Consider the following 9,126-nt stretch of genomic DNA (forward strand, 5'->3'; position numbering starts at 1 on the left):
TTGGCTCCAGTCATCAGCTTAACTGCTAAGAAATTTTACGCTGGGTCAAACCTAGCACATTGGTACACTTAACAGCCTAGCACCTCAGATGCACTTTCAAAACAAACACGGCAAATGTGTCATTGAGAGGTTACAATACACCCACTGGCAAGGCCTGCATCATAACGTGGCTTTGTGAGCCCTAGGCTGAGCCAAAGGGTTCCTGCTAAAAGCAACACCGTGCCCAGTGCGGTGGCCGAGGGGATGGGATTTGTCTCATACAAGTTTTGCAGTAACTTGCTATAGTCTGTCGGTGTTTGCTCAGTCGCACCTGGTCAAACTGGTTTGCATTGTCTCCTGCCTCATCATTTTTAAGTAATCCTTTCTCTTTTCTTTCTATCTTTTATGTGCTTGGTTTTGTTTGTTTTTTGGTTTGTGGTTGGTTTTTGGTTTGTTTTTTTTTTTTTTTTCTTTATTTCAACTTGCTGGTGCTCACAGTTGTACTATAATTGTTTTTAGACAGTATCAAGGTGGAAAAAATAGAGTGGGCTTCAGAGGCCTTGTCTGGAATTCAGATTTAACTGCTTAAAATCACTTGCTTTTGCTATATGTTCATTTAAACAATTAATACATATGAGTGAGTGTAGCACAGTGCTTCCCCGTGTGGTTCAAGTAGCTACGTTTTTCTGTCATGGTACATGCTTAGTGAGAAATCAGAAAGCGGTTTTTGAATGGCACGAGCTGAAACCTTTCCCCTTGCTCACAAGGGGAGAAAGGTTGCCTTACAGCAATTTTTAATCCAGGAATGCAAACTCTGGGCATCTGAAGTTTCTCGAATAGCTGTGACAGCAGTCCTAATCTAGAGGAAAGCATTCTGGGACCAGAGAGAAAAGGAAATTTGGAAGGACCCTGCAGAAACTGTGGATGAGTTATAACCTAGGTTATTGTGCTAATGAGATTATGTTTTGCTTTGAGCTCTATAAAGAGAGACTGAGTCACTTTGTCTTGGCTTATGTCATGGGGAGGGGGAGGCTGAGGTTTATTTTTAAGGACCAAAATAGCTGTAGAGCTGCCAGGGAGTACCTTGATTCCCTGCCTCCCCCACCACCCCAGCTACATGGGAGAGTTACAGGCAACTTTTCCTTTTAGCTTCCTCTGTTCCCCAGCCAAGCCTCTCCAGACTTCCCTTATGTCCCCGGCAGCACCCCACATAACCCTTGGTCTTTTTAGCTTCTCCACTGATGTTTGGTGAGATCACTTTTCCCTCCGGGGTCCAGCCTTGGAAGCGGCTGGCAGCAGGGCCCCCCCCTGCCTCCCACCCCACTTTCTCTGGGCTGGGGCCTCCTGGAGCCTCCCTGTATAGCAGAACCTCTCCGCGCTGCCGGGAGCCCCCTTCTCCAGGGAGGGCGGCTTTCTTCTCCCTGCAGGCATTGCAATGCTATCAGCCCCCCGCTGAGGCCGTGTTTGATTTCCTTGTTTTATCTTTGGGCACCAAGTAGAGCATTTCACATCTATAAAAATGCGTATATTATATATCCTGTTACAGTGATATAACAAACAATGGGAATAGGCTGGTGTAAGTCCCTTTTATACAGCTTATCAGGCTCCCTAATAGGGAATTCACGGTGTTTTAATTATATTCATGTAGTTGCAGCTATACTTAGTTCTCCGTGTAAAAATAGGATGAGAAAAATCCCCTAGGTAAGAGAAATTTTGCTGGCCCGTTTTAGAAAGCCCTTCACATGCACAACTTTTGTTTCAGGTGTCCTGCTGTTCTCCGTACATGAGAGAAGCTCTTGTTTGTAATGGGGTGATTAGTCATTCGACAAGTAAGCATGTTTACTCATAAAGCAACCTATCTGGCTCCATGCGTGACTAAACTGAGTAACTAACTACATAATTATATTTCTGCAACTCAAGCCTTCTCTGCTGCGCCCCTTTCCTTGCGTAGGTTTGTTTTATTCTCTTCTGTCTGTCGTGTCCATCATCCAGCCGACGTGCTCCGCTAGCACGCAGCGCGGTGCCCGAGGCGGCGTTTGATCGCAGATACGGTCTGTATTGATACGTTTGAAAGCTCACTCGTTCCGCTCAGAATTCAGAGGTGGTATCGATTAAAAAAAAAAAAAAAAAAAAATATGAAGGAGAGAAAACTCCCCTTCGAGAGTATCCAGACTTGTATTCAGCCTTACTCATTGCTTGAGTATTAGGCAGAAGCGTCACTAGAGCTCTTATGGGACTGGTTGTCCCCCACAAATATGAGGGTTCATATGGCTTATAGTAGAGGTGGCAGAGCTACATCTACAGCGTATCAGGCTCTAGGGCTCCAGACTTGCAAAATTACTTTCTTTAGATTGGCATTAACAGAGCTACACACAACAGCACTGTTCAGAGGATGAAGCCCTAAATTAGAAAGTGCTAGGCAGAAATTCAAACAGACCATGGAATTGCTGGACTGGGCAAAAAAAGCTGTTAGCCTGGTAAGTCTGTCTCATTCATTTTCTTCCTTTCTCAGCGCAGTGCAACTATAATTCCTATCCCACATACTGTCCTTAAAAATATGTTAGTATTTGTTCCAGTGCACTCCAGGCAGTTAATAGATTCTTTCCTATATTCGTGACTGCTTGACTTTCAGCTTCTGTTTACTTGTTCATTGTACTTTTTAATTCCTCAGTGGGGAAATAAAAAACCCAACCACTAAAACGATTTTTTTTTTTTTCAGTTTTATCAAATTACTCTTTTATCACTGTTGGGCATTTTTTCTTTCTTTTAGGCTGCTAAATTAGGAGTTAACTCCAGTTTCATAGCTATTTTCTTCAAGTTTACCTGAAAGGGGTAGGGTGGAGAGGGAAGGTAGCTTGCCCAAGTTTTATGATTTGTGTTATAGCTATTCAGGCAGAATCAAAAGAAGTGCGAAACAAGGAGTGTCAACAAATTTCACAAGGATTAATGTTTGCATCACTGATAAAGCAGAAGAAGAAACGCATGGCATGATAAGAAGTAAAAGTGATCAGAAGAGGGTGTGACTGTGAAGGAGGAAGAAAATTAGAAGTTGAGTGATGGTAAAAGACGGAGTCAGGGGAGGTATTTAAACAGTTGAGACAATGGGCAAGAATAATTGTACTGACTTTTGGATTGTAATAGAATAGAAGGGGTAATTATCCCCCATATGGATATTGGGGAGATGAAAAGGGAGGGAACATACAAGAGTGTTGTGACTTTGAGAGAAAAGGTTGCAAAGCCTGAACGTGGTCTGGCTGCCATGGGGTAGGGCTGGCTCTCATTAGTCTCAGCAACAGAGTAGGACGAAAGGACAATGCTTATAAGCAGAGTAGAGGGATTGGCGTAGCCCTTCAGGGGACCCCTCAGAAGTTCAGTAGCCGCCATGTGACAGTTGAATTGGCAAAGACACTTCCCCAAGAAGACATAGTGAATAAAATGTAGGACTGGATGGATGCAGAGACCAAGATAAATGCACACGTCGCTGATGCAGAATGCTGCCAATGTGACTGGGTACTGATCTGCAGGGAGAGGAAGAAAAGAGAAAGCCTGCTGAGATTTCCATTTCCATGGTGAATGGGAATGGAAAAGGAAGCCTCAGCTGTCAAAAGGGAGAAGTGAGGATGGAGTTGTGAAAGCCAAGGAGAGAAAGTGTTGAGAGGAAAGATAAAGTTGGCAGAGAGATGACAAAAGTAAGAGACAGAGATCGGCGAAGATATAAATAAAGATATCATTTAAGGAAGCAGAAGTCATGAGAGCAATTTCAGTGGTGCAATGAGAGTAGGTAACAGAACATCAGAAATGCAAGTAGAAGAGAGGCTTGGAAGTACTTGCTGTACATGATTTCTGGTATTAGTCTTGGTGAGAAATGAGCTAAGGCAATGAGAAAATGTGAATATTGAGAATAACAGTGGACACACTAGAGGAAAGTGGAGGCTCTGGAGGACAGAGGGAACAAGAGAGAGAGAAGTGTTAAGAGCATGTGAAAGAGAAGTGGTGTGAGTCTTCTTTAGGAATTGGTATGTGCAGCCTTGCACTGTAAAAAGGAGAAGTGATAGGAGAAAGCTTGCCAGCATGGGTAGGGAAGATGTTTTCAGAGACTTTTCTTTCCACTGTCTGAAACCTGATGGATGTACATACATTCTTTAGTGTGAAAGCTGGTTTTTTGGACAAACCAGCAAGATGGAAGGGAAGAAAAAACCATAAGGAGAAAGAGTTAAGGGAAAGGAGGGAAAGATTTTGGTAGGTGAATATAGAACTCTCTAATTAGCCTAATTGGCATCATCTGTTTTTTCCTACAGCATCACCAGTTCTCAGTATCCACTGTACTGAAAGTCTGTGTAATGAAAAGTCAGGATTCAGGTCACTTGACTGACAGGCAGATGTACCTGCTGACTTCTAAGCTTACGCCTGTGTCTCTTTTGTCAAAGATGAGAAGCAGGGAAAGAAAAACCAGTTTTCAAAGTCAGGGTCAGCAGAGACAAGCACATAATTTGCATTTTGCTTTATTAATGTGGGTTAGCTCAGCAGGCGAAGTCTAGCATACTGATAAATGATTTCATAATGGGGAAAAATAGGGTCAGTGACTGCGAATCATGTTTCCCCCTGAAGTAAATGAGGCAATGTTGGTGGGGCAACTTGGAGGGGCCATATTTCATTTCAGTTGGGAAATACAGATGTAGGCTGGCTCAAAAGGGCTCTGAATATTTCATCAAGGAAAAAATTATGATGGAAAAAGAGGTGGAGCTAGGCCCTGCGGTTATCTCACAGTCCTGCTCCTAGGTGGTGATGGTTAGCTCCTGTTGTATTGGGTCCACGTGTTCTCCCACTCTGTCTAATCTGAGCAGCCCACAGAGCTGGCTCTATCCCTGGTTTCTTGCGCAGAAGCCCTCTGTTACCCCTCTGTGGAAATGAGACCTTTTACAGCTTGGCTCCTATAATGTCCCAAAAAGTAACTGCTCCTCCCTTTAGTCCATGGTCCCCATGAGCTCAAGCACAGGTTTTATCCCTCCCTCCCTCCCTATAAAGTAACACTGAGTTACTGAGTACAGAACGTCTCTTTATGGATGTATGGTTGTGGAAGCAATTGGGCACGAGTTTGAGGAGTGCTAGCACTGATCATGCCGTACTGAGGCAGTTCAAGGAATATACAGATCTGTGCAAAACAACCAGTATCTATGTGTTTTTCCTTGCTTGAGTCTTCTGAGCTTTCTTTGGGCTCAGGTCAGAGACTCTGAAGCCTTCTGCTCTTTTCCAAGTCACAGGAAAATTCTTGAGTTGTGAATTGGATCTCACGGCTAAACCGACATGCCATGAAAGGAGGATTGTCTTTTCTGTTCCCTGCTCAAGCTTTCTGTGCCTCTGAGTGCACCCCCAGCCTGTCAGGCCCGCGGTGGGATTAGACAGCTCATCTCACCTGATCCAATAATTACTCGCTGCCAAAAGGGGCGATCCCACTCCACCTCCTCCCTAGCCATGCACCCCAGCAGCTTCCCTTCCTGTAGCACTGGAGCTCATCCAGCCTCCCAGCAAGGATTTCATGGGACCTAAACTAGTAGAAAACTAACTCAGCCAAAGAAGGTGAACAGTATTTTTTCTGGATTAGCTAGATGAGCCATCCCACCACAATCACATGAGGCAGCCTGGGGGGAGGCAGGACTGCCCCGTTTGGTGTCAGAGAGCTGTTAGAGAGGCTTGGCTGCATCATCGCACCATGCCCTACAGCACTGAAGAATCCATGCTTAGTGCTGGTCCCTGCTCCACCTCTGAGAAAATTCTTCCATTTCCTCACTCCTGGACATCAGGCAAACTCGGCGGAACTGATTCAGCCTCCAGCTGTCCGACTTTCCAAAGATGCTCTCATTTTGAATGGGAGGAATTGAGCTTTAGTAACTCTCTGCTTTCTCATCTCTGGAAGGTGTGTGACACGGGCCTGGCAGTTCAGCTCTGCACCCACTGAGACATTTGGTAACTCAGCTATTTCTTACCTTAAATCAGAATACAAAAATTACAGACAGGCACTGTCCCCACATTGTCACAGCTAGGCATGATGAAGGACCTACACATTGATCCAGAGCACGTTACTTTTTTCCTGATTATACTGGCTCTGGTACCAGAACCACAGGATAGGGATAACAAGTACTGAATTGAGGTGAATTTATGCCTATTTTATATTGAGATTGGCATTTCTTACAGTTTCCAGCACTATTATTGAAATGAAAATATGGAAGCTGTGCCATATTTCGTGTTCCAATTTATTGGTGTAAATAAAGTGAGGGGTTTTTTTATCCTTTGAACAACGTTCCCCTCATAAAACTTTTGGCACTCTACTCTGGCTTGCAGTGACCTTACATTAACATATTTTGTGTGTGTGTCTGTGTGTCTTCCTTTTTTCATGTGTCATGCTTTATCTATTGGGGCAGAGCTAAATCCAAATTTCAGCAACCTGTTCCTGGGGCTAAACAGCCAACCTACTATCTTTTAACTGTTATTGTTTAATTTTGTGGATCCTGGCTCTATAATCTCAGACAAGAAAAGTTAAAAGCAGGGCAGCATTGCACGCTCTAGTAGTTTAGCAATATATTTATGTCCTTCATGAACATAATCATTTTACTTAGATCCAACATATATCTAAGATAGAAAACCTGATAGAAATGAGAACAACTAGTCTTCAAATCTGGTAATTAAAAACTAATTTGTCAAACTAAATGCATTCTGTTGTGTTGACTTAGATCATACCTGCAACACACAACACAACTACTTCTGTAAGCCTTTGATTTGTTTTTGTCTAAATAATACAATAAAATCTTCTGAGTAAATAAATGTGCATATAGAAATTTTGCATTGTTACATAGGTTTCTAAATATAGCATTGTATGAAAGGAAAATAGACAACTATTCTTTAATTACCACCTTTTACCTCTTTTACTTTCTTCAGAGATACTCATATCTCTGAAGAAAGGAGCCTCCTCCTGTCCAAGGAAGTTATGCCACCACTGTGTCCCACAGGAAGCCTTGGGCTATAGGGCCCTTGCAGCGTGGCAAAGCGGACATATTTCAGACCAATACAGAAGTTGGTTCAGTGACTAATTGTACGGGATTAAATGTGGGGTTTGTTTTTTTTTCGTAGGGTGACAGGAATGTCTGACTAGCAGTCTGCAGAGGTTTGCTGCACTCCTCGCTGCCTGTGGCCGCCTCAGTGGGTGCTATGCTGATGCGGTCAAGAGGCGAAAACTGAAAGATGACTTAAAGTGACTTCTCTCGCTTGCAGGAGGGCCCATGCTTGTGGCAGCATTGCAGACAACTTTGAATGAATCACAGGATTCCAAGAATTACCGACAAACCTCATCACGTGGGCAACCCACAGCACTGGAGCTGCCAGAACAATGCGGTGACTAAGGAGGCTGATGTGATCCCTGGATGTGGAATACCTTCCGTAGAAGTACAGAGGTGATATTACAGTAACAGTAAGGGAATAGTGTGTCTTGCTCTGGTGCCCACGCTTGAGAAAAATGGTGTTGACAATTTAGGCTTCACAAAGGAGCAATAAGAGTTACATGATATTGAAGCAAAACTTGATTTATGGTAAGAGACTTACGATCAATCTCTCTTGTTTATTGAAAAGAAGACGAAGAGGGAACCTGAGCAGTAGGCTGTGCAGGTTCTTAACTGCAAGGGGCTCTGTCATCCTATGGACAAAAACATAGCCAGACCCCATGGCAGGAGGTGAAAGCTAGAAATAAGGTGGATAGAGTAGTTCAGAGTAAAGATAGCAATTAACTTCATCAAATTATTGTGCTTGGATCATATTCTGGCTTAACAGCCACAGGAGCCCTTTTAATTAATATGGCAAAGGTGTCATGAAACGTGTGCATGAATAATTGAGATGATATGATATGTAAATAGGGCCAAATGCAACTACTGGAGCTTCGAGAACTCAAAAGGACTGACTGGGACATCTGCATTTGAATAGCTTTTAAGGGAGGATTGTGCAAATGAAAGGCTCTCTTGCTGCTATGGGCAATTCCAGGAGATGCTGGTTATGGCATTCCCAAAATGGTGGTTGTCTTGTATTCCTTCCTGTGCCATCTCTGCCATGTTAGCCTGTAAAACAATACGTCATTCATCTTCAAATTCCTCCTCGGGGCTGGATTCAGGGATCATACATGTGTTCAGGGAAAAATACTCCTATGCTTCTCTCCCGTTAAAATCAATGAGGTTTTGGGCTGTCTGAAGATAAACATAGAGTTCAGTCTTCTCTGAATGAAGCCAAGTAGCCTACTGATTGTGTCTAGGTACAGAGCCGTTAGGGATCTTTCTTTCATTTCCTTGACTTCACACCAGTTTATTTCACGTTGTCTATTTAGACGCTAAGTGCTTTACAGCACAAACCGTCATTTCTATGGATGTAGTGTTTAGCACAGCTGAAGCCTGTCTTGATTGGGACTTCTAGATGCAACTTGAATGCAGATAATAGAAATTTATAATAAAGCTTGAATAAATGCTTAGTCTCCCATGCTGTATAGTTTGACATCAGCGCGGCTTTATCACTGCAAGCATTTACAAAAGCTGCAGTCTTTCTGAGGGGACTCATCAAATGCTGTTGTAGAAGGATTTTGTCCTTTGTCTCATAGCAAATGCTTCCAGAACTGGACTGTCTCTTTTCCATGATCATCACAAATTAAGACCACACACATTTCATGTGCTCAAAGAAGAGCAAAAGAAATCAACATTTGCTAAACAGAAATTAATCTGAATCTAGCTAAGGACTGAAATAAATAAAAAAGACTTTCAGCATACATGGGCAGTCGTGCGGTCCTTGGGTATCTGCCTGCCCTCAGCTCTCTGCACATAGCGCCAGTCCTAGCAGACCCTGGTTGAAATTCAAATCAGTTTCAGCATTGCTGCTGTCTCTTCTAATTGACTCTGTCGATACACTCAGCTAGTGGGAGGGACAGAGGAGCAAAGCAGGCAGAGAAAGGACCAAATGATTTTTAACACATGCTAGGCTATTCAGCAAAACGTTATGGACGGGGGGAGCCCGATGCTGCACAAGCATTGGGATTCCCCGTGCCCTGCCAAAGGAGCTCTCTGTCAGAAAACCAAGAGCAATTTATTATTTTATATTTTTTTTTAAAATGTTGGAAGCATT

This window comes from Numenius arquata, chromosome 4, assembly GCF_964106895.1.
Source record: "Numenius arquata chromosome 4, bNumArq3.hap1.1, whole genome shotgun sequence".
NCBI classification, from domain to species: domain Eukaryota; kingdom Metazoa; phylum Chordata; class Aves; order Charadriiformes; family Scolopacidae; genus Numenius; species Numenius arquata.